This window comes from Crocodylus porosus, unplaced genomic scaffold (assembly GCF_001723895.1).
Source record: "Crocodylus porosus isolate Cpor-Errol unplaced genomic scaffold, CroPor_comp1, whole genome shotgun sequence".
NCBI classification, from domain to species: Eukaryota; Metazoa; Chordata; order Crocodylia; family Crocodylidae; genus Crocodylus; species Crocodylus porosus.
This window is the reverse complement of record NW_017728931.1, coordinates 73,468,823-73,485,791: the sequence shown is the minus strand read 5'-3', so window position 1 is coordinate 73,485,791 and position 16,969 is coordinate 73,468,823.

Here is a 16,969-nt window from a genome sequence, read left to right as displayed (position 1 = left end):
GGTAGTATGTAATATTAACATCATAGTCTGGATTCAGGGGAGGGTGAATTAGAGAATTAGGGCAGTCACAACTGATTATTTTTAGAAAGCTGTGTTCAGAGTCCCATCCGGGTCTGAAACATAAAGGGTAAAAATAGATGTCACCAGATGTGTCCCAACACTGCTGATCTATGTCATTGAGCAAAACACATTGCCCATTGTTCTGCCAATTAACCATGCAGGACAACAGGTGACATGTTTCCCCACTTACAGGGATGCACCCCCAGAAATCTCAGTAGTGCATCTTTAAACAGGGAAAGCCAGAAAGGCACATTCAGAGCTGGAAGGTCTTAATACTGCACAGGAATTGCCAGAGTGTGCAGAACCAGGCCCCATGAGCCCTGGGAGCATCTGCCTGGAGCAGCTGGAGAGTGTGGGCAGAACCAAGCTGCCTGTGTTCTTCCTCCATAAAGCAAATAAATGTCTGCCACAAAAAAGTGGCACAAATTATTACTACCTTTTGTTGCAGCCACAAAGGCATTTGTGGCTGCAACAAAAGGCCTGGACATTTATTTGCTTTCTCTGTGTCATCATAACAGTGGCACCTTTTTCCAGCCAAACACTCCAGACCAGCGATAGATTTAGTGAGGTTTTCCTCCTAGGGGGTCTCATGTCTTCATGACCTCTCATTCCCATAGCATACCCTGTAAATCTCATAGGACTATCTTTGTTACACCCACAGAAAGTCCTCATCTAGTAACACACCAGCTAGTTGCAATAGTAATAAGAGTGTGGCAGCCCCAATACAAAAGAATATGTATGAGTTTTTGTAAAGGAATTCCTTTGTCATCAATGGGATAAAACATGAAGGGCAGGTCGACAGTTTAATGGGACTGGCCCCACTTCTGTCAAACATGAAAAACACATGGTGCACTCCTGCTGTGATTTCATGCAAGTGGGCTGTTGCAATCGCACAGAGCTCTTTTTTTAATTTAAATTAGGCTTCATGCAGGTGCAGGGGTCTTTTGTAGTCAAGCTAATTACAGGATTGGGGCTCAGTATCTAACCCATAAAAATATATTTTTTTAACCCACAGGGATTGCTAGGAGCTGTGTACCTGCGGCAGAACAAGAACCTCTAATAAGGTAGTTTGTATTCCCACTTTTAGGCGTGGTTCTCCTGAGAAAATCCCTTTGAGCCAGCTGGTGCTGGCTGCAGCCCTTGTCTCTGAGCATGATGCTGAGCAAAACACCTTTAAGACTTAAATGTTTTCAAGAATCATTTCAATAATTCCAAATGAGCTAATGCCTGCCAAGGCATCTCGCTGCTTTTTGGTATCAATTTCATGCAATTCTAAACTGTCTCACTTGTTAAATGAAAAGAGATTCCCAGTACATTTTAGATGGAAATTTTAAAAAAATTGTGACTGAATTCAATGCCCATGAAAGTAAATGATTAATAACAGCACCTTAAGTGAGGCATAGCATAAGTGGGAGTTACAGTGTGTCTACTGCCCTAAGAAGTCATGACAGTGCCCCTCCATTCTAAATGGCAAAACTCCAACTGCAATTACAATTAGCTTTGGGCTTCTTTTGAGCAAATCTAGCTAAGCCCTGTCTTTTGCTAAATTGTGGTGGGATGGTGGGTGTGAAGTAGGAACGAAAATAGAACTAGAGTGAAGCTGGCATGTTCATTTCATTTTTTGCCTACCCTAACCAGAATACTAATCATGGAGTTCATAAGTGAAACAGACAGTTAATTCTTATTCACATTCATTTACTAAGGCCTCGTCTACATATGAGCTCCCTGAAGTCAGTAGAGGCATAGCTTTTCATATAAATTTAATTGGACTGATGTGACTGTGTGCGTAGATACTTTTCAATCTAGTTAAAGTTGATTTATATTTTTTATTTGTAGCAATAATTTCATAAGCACCAAGCAGATAAATTAAACCAATGTTTATGGGTTTAGCCAGAGCCAACACCCTTTTACCGAAGCACATGAAACATGATAAAGCTATGTGAGGAACAGATGAGAGATGAATTCCATTGGTAGCAGATAAACTAGATAAAGCAACAGGACTTTTCCACCTGCGGCAAGGTTTCATCAACGGCCCACAGGCCATATCCAGCCCTCCGAGTGATCCTATCCAGCCCACCAGCCACCTTCAGGAGCCTGAGGAGAGAGGGCTGTGCACCATGCTGCTCTGCTCCACTGCAGCCAGGACAAGGATGTGCCATGCAATGCACAGACTCTTCTGCACCACCCACCTTCCAGCATTCATCCCCCTCCCACCTGGCTTCCTGTTGTTATTGCAGAAGTACAGATCTGGCACCATGGCCACCGGCAGCTATGCCAAGCTGGGATGTCTACCTGGCATGCTAGCTGCGGGCAGAGAGGGGGGGCTTGGCCCAGGTGGCCCACCCCCAACTTTCGTGGTGTGGTGTGGTGCAGCAGCAGCTGATCATGGTGGATGGGGAGGCAGGATGGTTACTTGGCACTCTGCATTACACCCCATCCCATGTGGGCCTAACTGCCAGCAGCTGCATGGGAAATACAGTACCACCAGGAAGCCAGGTAGGGGACAAGGGATGCAGGGGTGGGGGCACATAGAGGACTCTGTGAGCTGCGAAGCCCTGGCTGCAGCAAATCAAAGCAGCGCAGGGTGCAGCCCTCCTTTCTCAGTCTCCCAGTAGCAGCCAGTGGGCCAGATAGGATCAGTTGGTATCTCCTGCCCCTCCCCACCACCCAGCCCTCAACAGCTCACCAAAGCTTTTTCAATGGCCCTCCAGCCCAAATAATTGCCCACCCTTACCTACAGCGTATGTGTTCCTTGAGCTGCAGAATTTATCTAAAGAATTTTGCCAGGTATTTTAAATATCCTATTATGGATGGCTATCATAATGATTCTGCCATTCTGATTGTACTGTTCCAGAAACAGAGTTGCTGCAAGGTTCAGCTGATGATAGGGTATTGTTTGAAGTTCACCCGCACCTTTAAAAGGTCCCTGGGCCTTTTGAACATGTGCATTTTTATTGACTGTGAAGTTCCTTCCTGCCCCAAAGAGCTTATATATATCATGCACCATATAATGGAAATACCTTATGGGAAACCCTGTATAACATAAAAGCAACTGTAAAAAGGTATTTCCTTTGCTATGTATAATCTAAGCAGAATCACTCAGCTGGTCACATGGAAAAAATCATAATGGCAGTTTAACCTTTTAGCACCTCCTTCATGTTAAAGATGTACCTTTTAGTTGGCATTATAAAATGATTAACACCTGGTGACTGGCTCTCTCCTTTAAAACTGCTACAGTGAGAATGGAAAAATCTAACTTGCTTCTTGTGCAAAATAAATCAAGCAAATTATAGTGAGGGCTACAAAGAAGAAAATTACATGTTGTCATCAATTTAGTCAATAGAGTAATAATTTTAATAAAACCTTCTCCATTAATTTTGTCATCTTCTTGTCACTTGTGAGTTACTGTTGGATGACTAAACATCATAATTGTTTAGAAAAGCATGGATTATAGGTTCTTATGCAATGTAAAGATTTTCTAAGCACCTTTTACAGGAACATTTCTAAAATTTAGAATACCTTTTATTTTCTTTTACTATGCATTTAAGCTTCAGAGATCAAGAACAAAACTGCACATGAAAACATAGACAGTGTTTAATTTGGACATTAATGTAGACTATAGCCATTTGAGCAATTAGTGCTTTGTTTCCAATTGACAGCACTAACAAGAATAGATAGTCTTTTGTTTTGTAATCATGTTAGACTGGGAAGACAGCCCAGTGCAGAAGGTCACAATAGTACGATTTCAAGACTGGCCTTTTTAGTTGCCATACTGATACAAGTCAGGAATGCAGTTTAAGCCAGACAGTTTTGTGTACACTGGTTGGTGGCCAGCCCTGGAGTCAGAACAGGAAGACAACAGAATGAGGGAAATGAGCAATTGCAGAGAAAAAGCATTGTGGATAGCCACGGAGCTTCACTAATGACACGGTATTATTACAAAGAAAAGTATTAAAAATGTACAAGAAAACCAGCAGAGCAACAATTTTAAGATAAGGGCATTAAGACCTAAACCACTTTGCTGTGCTTGCCCTTGCCTTCCCTGACCCCTGTCCTCCTCTGACCCCTGACCTTTTTTCCCACTTCATGAAGTATCTGCCTGAGCCTGAGTTTTTAAAGCCTAAATCAGTAATTCTGCCCTTTTCACTTTCTTGGGGCTTTGCTCCTCTCTGTACTCACTAGGCATGTCTACACAAGATGTTTACTGCTTAATAGACTAATTAGCTGCACAGTATGCATTGCCCATCTACATATGCGCTCCTATTAGTCTGGAGGAAACTAATTTACTCCATAGAAAGCTAGTACTTGTAAATACAAGCACTACTAGCCTGCTTCAGAGTAAAAAAAACTCTACTGCAGTGCACATGTAGACACTGCCTTGGCTGGCTGGGGCACAAGAGTGCTTCAGTGTGAGGGCTGCCTGCCAGGTAGCCCCACTCTGAATCACCTCTGTGACCCAGCCAGCCCCTCCTCAGTATGTTGAGCTGAGGGGAGCAGCCCCAAGACCCCTGCCAGCCAGGGCTGCTCTCATCCCGCAAAATGTGCTACGCTTCCAGATCCACATGAAGACGCATTGCCCAGGAGCAATAAACTCCAGCGCAAACTGCTTCCAGAGTTTATTCATGCACCTTCATTGCACATGTAGACATGCCCACTGTGGTACAAATGCCACCTCTTCTAGGCCTATGATACCTATGACCAACAAAGCCATATCTGCTGTCCCTTGTCAAAACCCTACTGCTACTTTCCTTTGTTGCTTCCACAGCTTGTCCCTTGAGCAGGTGATTTCAAAAGGTTTTAAGGAGCTGCTTTCTCTTCTCCCTGCCTGAAAAAAGGTTGGAATTAGGTGGGTGGGAGAGCCAGGAAAAGGTGGGGTGGGAGCTTATTACCTTCCCTTCTTTTTGCTTCCCTTCCCTTCTCTCTGGCATTCCCATCTCTTCCTTGTATTTGTTTTGTTTGGTTGTTTGGTTTGTTTTCTGGTATCTCTCTACTGGTTCATCTAGCTTCTTTGTCTACTCCTCCACCAGACACTGCATACAGCCTATTCTTCCCTTTCTTCTCTGTCACCTTTCTTATCTACAGTTGCTCACTTCTCTTTTCTTCATGTTTTTCATTTTCCTGTTTCCATCTCCTCTACCACAACATCTCCACAACATTTTCCTTTTGTTTCCTCCACTGTTGTCTCTTGTCCCTCTCATTCCCCAGACATACAGCTCATTTCAACAGCAAAATTAATTCTCTTGACAGTGTTTGGCTATGCTTATCAACTCTGACTGATTGCCATGCTGAATAACTGATCATACTATTCTATGATAATGTGAGGAAGGGGATGTTATAGTGGCCTGGAGGGGATTAATCAGCATCAACGACTCTTGTAAGAACAACACTTCCTTGCTGTCCAGAGATGCAGACAATTACTGTTGCTTCCTCCAAGGAAGAGGACAGAAGAATTCTCTGCAGATGCAAATGAGTACAGAGACAGGCAAGAAAATTGGCAGGTCTGTTCTTGCTTAGTCATGGGCTGCCTTGTATGAGGAGGTAAAAAAATATTTTTTACAATTTGAAGTGTTGTGGCATAGACAGTTTTGTATGACAGATGAAGATCTATAAGGAGGAAATGGACAACCACTTTAAGAACATATAATGGTACTAGCTAATTGCTTATCAAGAACGACAGATTTCAGGAAGTGTTTACGTGACCCCTCTTCACCTGCTGCTCACCCTTCGGGGCCAGCCATGTAAAGATTCCCTTTGCCACCACCACCTCCTCCTCTGGCCTCTGGTTTGGGGGCTCCTGCCCACCTTTGCCTCACAGTGGGGCTTCCACCTGCCTCCCTTCCCCTCCCTCCTGGCTGTTGTCAAGGCTGGGTGGTGAGAGGGACACCACCACTATGATGCCCCCTCTCCTCCCCTCCCCACCTCCTTCCCTTCCTTCCTTCCCTGCTGCTTGGCTCTGACAACAGCCACCACCATGATCCCCCACTTCGCCTCCCCCTGCCCTGTGCCTGCCCAGGCCCACGCAGCCTTCCTCCCTCCCCACTACATCCCTGCTGGCTGTTGTCAGACCCCCCTTCCCACGCCCCTCCTTCCCTCCCTACTACCTGGCCCAGACAACAGCTGCCACCATGCCCTTTGCCTCCCCCTGCCCACCACCTCCCCTTCCCTGCCGGCTGTTCTGAGGGGCACTGGGGATGGGTGGCAGGGGGGCATCACCACCATGATCCCCCCTTTGCCCTCAGGCAGGGAGGCATGGGGAAGCCCCGCTACTTGGGGAGTGGGGCATGATTACCTCCACCACAAGCCCTTGCCTGCACAGCCAGTTGCCGCCTGTCCTCTCAGCAGTGCATGCACAGTTGGCCAAAAGTGTTACAGATACACAGACAGACAGACTAAGCCCTTTATTATATTAGAATTTTAGATTTCCAAAGAAAATTATAGGTACTTTTCACCAGCTGTCTTTTAATCTCCATTGTTATAAGTGTACTTTGCCATTTTTTTTCTTGACAAAAGTGGGGGGGAAATTCCCCTCAAAGTTTGACCAGCACTTGGAAAAAAAAATATTTTTTTAAAATGTATGTGTTGTACGTTTTTAAAGGTGCACAATACAAGTTCTTTTCTAGAAAGCCAGTATCTAGCTAAAGTGCATTAGTTCTTAGAAAACTACAGTAGCTGTATTGCTTTTAACAACAAAGCACACTAGGTCATAAAATGTCACATTTGGAAACAAACTGTTTCCTTAAAACTGATAAGGCTGCAAAATTGTTCTATGCAGAGCATCCATTTGTGTGAATTTGAAACTGAAAGGAAAGAGAAATGAGACCGGACATTAAGTGCAAAGACAGTCAATAGCAAGATAATGATACAAGCCAGCAAAGAAAGATTGATTTTGTCTTCCATGCTGGGACTTTAAAATTTGCTAGCTTAGTGATTAGAAAACAGGCAGATTCCAACAAATGTGATTCATCCAAAACCCCCCAGTATTTTCATTAAAAAAATGCTATAGTACAAAAAGCAGGGCTAGTTTATGCACAGATGTACCTTCTGTGTCTGTCTTGGTAGACAGGCCCCATAGTGCATTACCACCACATATAAACAGATCTATCTCTAAGCCACAAATAGTTTCCATTAAAAAAAAATCTATATTTACTATTACTTTGTTAATATTTGCCAGCTGGTAAATGGTAGGAATGTGACTGGGTTGAATATGGTGCATAAGTGGTAATTCTCAAAGCTGCAGCGATGCACATATCCGTTCAGTACTCCTGCTTGAAGAAAGTAGTAGTTCTGATGAGAGCAGCTTTGTTCAAGTCAGGCTTACTCCACATTCTGCAATATCCTTGATGGCTGTCGGTGGCCTAAGTGAAATGTGTTTGAGAGCTCACTCATATAACCACCAAAATATAAGCTTATGATCAGCATCCGGACATTTTGAAATGTAGCCATCAATAATAATTTTGTTTAAATTGCCTATTTTATTGCTTTACAGGTTTCTAGATACATGAGATGAAACCACAATGTCAAAAGCCCAACAGAAAATGTAATGCTGCCAGAGCCTTCAAACAGCAGTGGCTGCCTCTCATAGGGCAGCCAACAAGCAGCTTCACCTCACCAAAACAATACTTTATTTCAATTTCTATTCTATCAGCCTCTCTCAAATCAGTCACTTGCATGTGGTCAATAAGAAACTAACGATATGCAAATGTCCAATCTGTATTTTTTGTTAATGTTTTCACTCCATAACATTCAAAAACATGAGTCATCCCCAGATTTATAAGACTAGGTCAAAACCCATGAAATCTGTAAAAAGTATAAATTTGTGGGTGTTTCTATTTTGTCTTTTGCTTTGGAAGTATTTAGAGTTCCCGTTGTGAAGCCTTTTTTATTTTTTTGCACAATCATGAGGGATAGAAATGTTTATGCTTTTTATTTTTGATGGAAACTGAGATATCACAAGGTAACTTGAAGTCCTGCAGAAACTTCAGGAAAAGCCCCAGGTTACTGCTGTAGTTGCCAACCTTGTCTGTCTTGAATCGTTTAATCTATACAAATTAATGTGGGGTGTTAGTTGTTATAGTCAGCAATGGCATTATAGTGTCCCCTAGAAATTTTAAATTTCCCTCTGGAAAATTTCAGTTTTGTCATAATGTTTCTATTTTATGTCACGACCAATTGATATCAAATATTTTATTTTGATTTAGTTTGATTTAAATTGGCAGTTTTCCCTTTGTTGAACTGACTCCAAACATTGTTTCAATTCATTTCAGCATTAAGCTGCATGTCCGTATGTATTCTATGGCCTGGTGCCTTCGTTCTTACCTGTAGGCCGTGCTCCATGATCAAATGATATTTCTCATGATGCAAAGTAGTCCCCTTTCTGACTGCAGTGGAACTTGTCACCTCATGAATGTGAGTGGCTCAAGAGAGAAGTAGTCTAGCCGAGAAGCCCAGCCCATCGTACAGAATGGGACTGCCAGAGCTCCAGTTGCAGCACCCATGAGGAAATGTGCCACTGTGCAGAAATATGTTTATTTTTAACTGAACTGACTCAAAAGAAAACATTGTCATAGAATCATAGAAATTTAGGGTTGGAAGGGACCTCAGGAGGTCATCTAGTCCAGCCCCCTGCTCAAAGCAGGACCAGCCCCAACTAGATCATCCCAGACAAGGATTTGGCTACCCAGGTCTTAAAACCTCCAAGGATGGAGATTCCACAACCTCTATAAATAACCTTTTTCAGTGCTTTACAACCTCCTAGTGAGAAAATTCTTCCTAATATTTAACCTAAACTTTCCTCGCTGCAATTTGAGACCATTGCTCCTTGTTCTGTCATCTGCCACCACTGAGAACAGTCTAACTCCATCCTTTTTTGGAACCACCCTTCAGGTAGTTAAAGGCTGCTATTAAATCCCCCTTCAGCCTTCTCTTTTCTAAACTAAATAAGCCTAGTTACCTCAGCCTCTCCTCGGAAGTGATGTGCCCCAGCCTCCTAATCATTTTTATTGCCCTCTGCTGGGCTCTTTCCAATTTTTCCACATCCTTTATGTAGCAGAGGCCCAGACTGAACACAGTACTCCAGATGTGGCCTCACCAGTCCTGAACAGAGGGGAAGAATCACTTTCCTTGAGATGCTGGCAACACTCCCACTAATGCAATCCACTATACCATTAGCTTTCTTTACAACAAGGGCACACGGTCAGCTCATATTTAGCTCACTGTCCACTATAACCCCCAGGTCTTTTTCTGCAGAGCTGCTGCATAGCCAATTGGTCCCCAGCCTGTGCTGTGCATGGGGTCGTACTGTCGTCTGTGTAGAACGTTACACTTCTCCTTATTGAACCTCATGAGATTACTTTCTGTCCAATCCTCCAGTTAGTCTAGGTCTCTCTGAATCCTAGCCCTATCCTTCAGCATATCTACTACTCCCCTCAGCTTGATGTCAGCTGTCATTTTGGGTGACTTCAACAAACAAAAATGAAGCATTTTGTTTTAAGACAATCAAAATATTATGTATGAATTATAAATAGCCAAAAAATGGTTATTCCATTTTCAAATTGAACTCTTTTGAATTTTCCATTCCACGAAATATTTTGACATTTTTCTTTTCTTCCAGATTCAAAATAAAAACAAATATTGCAATTTTGGAATACCTAGATTTTGAATGAGTTTAGAAAGCTCCTTAAAGTGATATACCAAGAGTAGGGACTCTCTACAATATGAAACTCATTTTAGTTTAGAAAAAAATTAGAATTTTTGCATACAGGAACAATAAATCACAAACAACTGCAAAATTTGTGATGCTGAGTACTACTTCAGCCATGCTTTCCTAAGTCTAATAAAAGGTGTTCATGACCTGTGAGGCCAAGGAGACTAGCAGTCCTACAGTCACAATCTAGGATATTTCCATATAACACTCACAGTATAATTTAGAATTTTAAGTTATAACAATAATATTCATACTAAAAGTGTTGACTAACAACATTCAGACAAGCAATGCTTGTTGTGGATTAGAGAAATGGAAAGTCAACAGCTTTAATTAATTAAACTTTGAAGGTTTCTTAAGATAAAGTGAGCTTTCTTAAAGCCAAATAACATAGGTGCCTCTTCTAGCAATTTTAAATGCTGAGGGGTTGCATCCACAAAACCCATTCTACCCCAAAATAAAGGTGTTTTGTTCTGTCACTGACATCTGAAAATATTAAAGGTTAGCAAAATAATGAACCAATTTCTATGGAAATAGTCTTGTTATTATTTAGGTCAGTATCTGAGTGATTCATGAACTGCAGGTTGAAATTCAATAACCAGTTCATGAATCTCTGAGTTAAGGAATTCAGAAGAAAGCAAAACAAAGCAAAAAACCCCCAACTTCCCCTCCCCCCAATACAAAAAAGGGAACTCCCCCAGAATAAGTAAGCATTACAGCCAAGGATGAATGCCGCCCAATTTATAAGGCAGTTTTGAGGTTCTTTAATAGCTTATTCAAAGGCCACTTAAAGAAAATTGTTTCAATGCAGCTGAATAAGGCATACAATTTCCACATAGTTATGTCTTCATTGCTGTAGCACTTAGAAGTTCCAGTTCATGCTTGTCATAGACACTATAGACTTTTTTTATTAAGCTAGACTCCTTTTACCTTTTATTCTAGTAGTAGGCCTTTGGTTGTATTAGGCCAAGTTAGCATAAGTGAGGCTAGGGGGAAGCAGTGTAAAAGGAATTAAGTCATAGATGAGAGAAACCTTTTGAAAAGACTAGCTAGTCTTAGGACATCAGATCTTGATTAAGGGTTCAGGTCAGGATATTTTAGCTTGACCAGCAGGATAAAAAGTATGGTCCTTTCTGACCATACTTATTAAAATTTCTATCAAGAATAATGCAAATCTTTGTTTGAGGAGGGAGATAAAAAGGGGCTCAATACTCTGAGATGCACTCCTCTAGTATCCTTTCTTGAAACTCTCATCTGCAGACATAATGATGATGCAACAGGCATTCAACTTAGTCTCACAATTCAGGTAAAATCTCCCTAATAAGTTGCCTGCCTGTTAGAAAGTTTTAGGATTTTAAGATGTTTGAGTCTAAGTTGTAAAACTGCTTATTTCTGCTTGCATCATAAATGAATATCTAGCTGTATCTGGCTATATATTGTGTTTCTTTTTATTTGCTAGCAATATTTATAATCGGAGAATTCTAATAAAGTTTGCTTTTTTATTCACTCTATGAGTGGATGTGTTTTGCATGGGATCAGGGACTATCAGATGTTGACCCCTGGGGTAGTTAAATCTACCCCAGGGGTCAACAACATTTCACAACTGTAATAAAAAGGCAGCCCCAAATAGCTTAAAGAAATTAACTTTGCTTATGGTGTGTAGAATGCTAACTAAAATTTGGGAGTATAATAGGGAGTGTAACCTTGGATTTGTAATGGACTAGGACTTAAGATAGTAGGATAATGCTGTCACATGTTCTGTTAATAGATTTTATTTTAAGGAAAGACAATGATTTTTTCATTCTAAGATTTCTAGCCTCCACCTGCTAAAAGAAACATCCCCTTATCATTTCCCCCCCAGTATATAAATGCACAAACACTTGAGATTCTACTCTCAACTCCGTAAGAATACCTCCTAGAAATGGTCTTGAGCTGAAGACTGTTCCACCGTTCTTCCCACAGGATAGTATTAGACCATTAAACATTTGTAATTAACTGAAGCTTAAAATAAGCAAATGGAGAAATAAGATTTGAGTTTCCTGGAAGCTCATTGTGCAAAATGAGCCTAGTCAGCCACATTGTGCTGATTTCTGGAAGAGTAATACTGACTCCCTGGGGACCTGAAATTGCTTATCTACCTTCCATCATTGCTTCAGCCTCCTATTATTCTACCCGATCAGGGTAGGAAGGAAAGGAAGGAACTGGAAAGAAAGAGAGGGATGGAGAGAAAGGGAGTACAGTATGCTGCAGGACCAAATGGCAAAGAATCCTGTTTCATTTTGTTCCTGCTTTTAGAGTGGAGATGCGCACAGCTTTTTTTAATGTAAAAATGTAACTTTTTAAAAAGCACCTGACTGCCTTGCTCTTGGGTTGCATCATTCTTCTGTCTCCTTTCATCTGCTTTCTTATTTAAAAGTATAAATGCAGTTCCACTGCTTTAATAGCACACAAGTCTTAGTGATTGTTTACCAAGAAAAAAAATATTTAGGTGGATCCAAGGTGGGGAGGGGAATTCGACCAACAAGAGCACCGTCTTTATGTTATCACTGCTAGCTTTTGCATAATAAGAGCACATCTGCAACCATAATTGGAGAACTCCTAAGAAAAGTTGCTCTTTTCTAGAATATTTGGTACCCACTATTGCTAGTGAAGTCAATAGACCTTCAGAAAGTGCTTTAAGTGCCTTACTAAATGTGCCTGCTTATGGTGGTGCCTATCTAAATTTTATTTTAAAAGGTGGTGACAGACTGTTGCTAGTGATAAAAAATAAACTAGATATTTTTAAAAGTTATATAAACAAGAACTTTGTATAATATAAAATGAAAAATAAAACTGAGAATAGTCTGTAGAAAGTAGGCAGGATCTCTCCAGCTTCTGCTTTCTGCAGGGCAGAACCACAGTTTGCTGTTGGAGCAACACTTGCATGCTAACTCTGATTAAACCTGCCCCCTCTCTTCTGTTTATTGCAACTAGGGTAGCCATCATACAGGACAGTCTGGTTGTCTTCTGTCCTCTATTGATCTGAAACCAGACGCCTTTATATCCTCTATTTTTCTCTTGAAGAGAAAATGACATAAAGGTATTGGGTTTCATATCAATAGAGGACAGAACGGCAGAACACTGGAATGTTCTCTATGATTGCCACCCTAATTGTAACCTGCCCTAGAAGACAAAGTCACTCCATGTATACATGGCCTGTTCTCCATTTTGGATTCATTCTATATTTTGATGCAGAACATAGTGAAAAAAGAGTAATATTTTTAAACCAAAGAAAAAAGGGAAAGCAGAGGGCAGCATGCAATTCCCATGTGGGTTCTAGCAGCTAGTGTGTGCCTTAATGTCATGCTGCTCTCTTATGGTTAACATAAGAGGGGAGGGGATTGAGCTAGTGGCTACCAGGAAGACTTTGTGGAGGAGGAGATGGCTACTGGCTTTCCTGCCATCTGGTTGTCACTTCCCAGCTTACTTGTATGAGGCAGATTTACACTCCCAGCCATCTGTCTCCCCCACTTACTTTTTCTTTTTCTCCCCTGTTTTCCACTTAGTGTGTTCAGGAGTTTTGCTGTTTCCTCAGCTCATTTTAATATCATAAGAAAGAGAAAATATTGGATTTCTCTTCTTTCCCCTGGGAGAGAGTGCCCATCTCTGGCCCATATCTCTCTTATGGCTAAAAGCCTCAGCTGCTAACAATAATTGGAAAGAGAAGGGAGGGGTTTCATGACTGAAAAGAATCAACAAGCTTGAATTTCAGTTAGAAAATACACCTGGAGGGAGTGCCTGCCCTTTTCACATCTTTGAAGCTTTGCTCCTCTCTACACCCACTCTGGTATGGAGGCCACCTCTTTTTTTGTGTCTAGGATGCCTCTAAGCAATGTACCTCTGCTTTTCTTTTGCAGCAAATGGGCAAGAGCTACGAGTTTCTCTTGCTAAGGAGAATGCCTAGTAAAGTCAAGAAGGGCCAAGGGAGAAGATGAGGTCAAGTGAATTCGAGGCCTTCCCCCATTATTAGGCTTGGGTCTTCTATGCATTCACACAGGAAGATTGCTTCTGGACTTATAGCACATTGTGGAGCTATGAGAGTACTAGTGTTTGAAACCCTTTATGAAAGGGTAAGTAGGAAAGTCCAAGGGAAGGAACAAACATACTTATGAAGCCCTAACCTAGGAGTAACTTGAGATGTTTTGGGAATAGCTCAAAGATTCTTGAAAACTTGGTAGACTTGGGAGTTTTGGGGCAGGGGAGGGGAATAGAAAGGAAAGATAAATTGTGAGCTATGGCTAAAACATTTAAAAGACTTGTCCTGTTGGGGATTTTGGTCTGTCCCTGAATGTAAGAATTAGTCTCTGATTTGATTCAAGGTTAGGTTGGAAGAATCCTTTTCATAACTTTACAAGACCAGGACATTGAAATGTCTGGAGCCAGAAGAGGGGGAAAAGGGCAGAGAACTAGGGCTGTGTGAAATGGCACCATTCTATTTCGACTTGCATTTCGATGTTTCAACAGAACAGAGTTTCATTTTGAATTTCGTTTCAATTTGAAACCGCTGTTCCATTTAGTTTCATCGGAGTAGTTTTGCTGTTGCAATGTTGTTTCAACGTTTTGCCCATAGGCTATAATGGAGAAGCTCAAAACAGCCTATAACTTTGTCATTTCTGGCCAGCTGTCAAGGAAATAAGTGTAGGGGCTTCTGGGTTCTGGGGCCCTACCCCTCTACCTGCTGACAAGCAAAACAATGCTGCTTTTTAGGCAGTTTTTCCATCCCTCCCCCAGAGCACTGGGATTGGAAGGGACCTCGGGGAAGGATGACAGTGACTGGCCAGCTACACAGTCAATAATGAGAGCACTCCTTCTCCCCTCTTCCCCCTCCCTCTCCTTACTTTAGTTTCTGTTTCCCTGCAGGCAAGCCCAGCTTGAGTTTCAAAACTCAAAAAGTTTAAAAAATTTCAAAACGTTTCCACTTGCCCTGTTTTGGTTCAAGGCTGTTTTGAAGCTCTCTGTTTCATTTCAATGTCACCGTTTTGACCTCGAAATGAGTCCAAACAACACTAAAACAAAACTGCTGGCAAAATTTTGCACAGCCCTACAGAGAACTAGTTAAAGCTGTGACATAATAGCATTGTTTTAAAAAACCTAATAAGGTAATGGAAATAGTTTGGATAGATAGATTAATAACATTAAGTACAATATTATAAAATGATATATCCAGTTAACTTTTATTTTATAATGAGCCAAGTAAAAAGTTAAGAAACATTCACTTGGAAAGAGAAATTTAGTAAGTTGAGGAACGTTTGCTTGGAACAAAAAAAATGTAATAAAAAAATTAAGATTCAAGCATAGAGTAGCTTTGTGAAATGAAAGAGAGGATCCTGTTCCAGATGTAGGGAGTGAAATGAATAAAGGAACTGAGTAGGGTGTTGAGGGGAGGGAAGATCTGGCTGAACATTATGAACTGAAAGGAAATGAGATGGGAGGAAATACCAGATGTATGCAGGGGTGGTAGTGTTCAGAACCTTGAAAATGGAGAGTCTGGCAGTAGTTGCATGCAAAACTGTAATCTAGTCCTTATCATAGACATAAAAATGTGAGAATTCATTTTTGCAAATGTGAGACAAAACTTTATTATACAGGGGACAACCACCTTGAATACACACGAACAGTTTAAAACCCTAAAGACTTTTCACAGAACTCAGGGCTACCTGTACTAAGTTCAGCTGCCTTTCTGTAACATGGTGATTCCCTAGGTAGGCTGCTCAAAAGCTCCCTGGAATGGCTGCCCTTACTTATACTCAGTCACAGTCAGATTAGATTACTGCTCACGAAATGACCTTGCAGGCTCTCAGTGAGTAAATGTTCTATGCAAGAGGCAGCTCTACATCCTGGAACAGTGCATTCATAAGGCAGTCACTTACTCCACATTTAGTTTTATGTATGAATGTATAATCAGGGAGAGAGGGGGGAAACCAGGATACAGTATAAAAAGGCTGCAAATAAGAGAATCTGTGCCAGTGGCAGAAATAGAAACCTGTATGGGAGAAGCTGTTCTAAAGGCTTCATTGTGACCTTACTATTTAGTCTAAGAATGGGGCCATGGCTGTAAGTGAACTGCCTGAGCAGGTTAGGACCCAGATTTGACTCTCAGGGTTTGCATTAATTGAAGATTGAACTTGGTTACTCAGATACTGTCTTTAACCAAAATCCTGTTCATGCATGCAAGCCTCTTATCCAAATTCCTTAATTCCTTACATAGAAAAGTAGGGCTGGAAAAGACCTAGGTCGAGACGTCGTCTAGTCCAACCTCCTGCATGAGGCAGGATCATCCCTATTCATAGTATCCCATAAAAATCAATTTTACTAACCTGTTGGCAAGACTACACAGTTAACTCTAACACATGCATGAGACAGTGCCCTAACAGATAAAGCATGGGGGCCACGGTGGCCAATGTCCTGTTGCTATAAAGATTGTTACAATACAGCAGGGCTAGCTGCCTTACTTTAAAGTCTACAACCCCAGACCCAGCACAGCTTAAACTCTGCCCTGTGGATACCAGTTAAACCTCTCAGGAGCTGATAGTTCCCCCAGTGGCTTCCTATAATATCCGCCTGTGTGCCTAGAAGGACAGGCAAGGTCTTCACAACTTGCTAAGAAAGAACTGTACTGTAGCATTGCTAAGAAACTTTGGCTGTGATCTCTGAGCTTCAAGTGCCTTCCACATGCCAGTGCAGCCACCATGGGGGGCACTTTGGTATTGTTTTCATATTATAACCCCTCAAAAGCAAGCTAGGCTAACCTGGTTCTTGCATATCAACTCTCCAGGGAATATACTGCCCCAGGGCTATATGTTTGCTCCAGGTAATCCAAAAAGGATGGCCACACTGTTATTCATCACTCTAAGACTGGGAACAGACATTACTCATAAACTGGTTTAAGTGATCAGAAACTGGTTTAAATGTGTAACAGAACAGATGTTCAGGGCACATAAACCAGTTTGAAAATGGCTGAAACCAGTTTGAGATAAGTCTGGTTGAATGTAGTATCAGACTTAGCTGATTTGGTTCAAAGTGGTTTATGCAATGTCTGTCCCAGACCCCTTGCTGGCTTAAGATAAATTGGAGTCCTCCAGCATCCTGGCATGCTCTTTTGGCTTGGCAGGGCTCTCTGTTCCACAGAAGGGCTGGCCCTTCCCCTCTGCTCCCTGGCTGCAGCTCCAG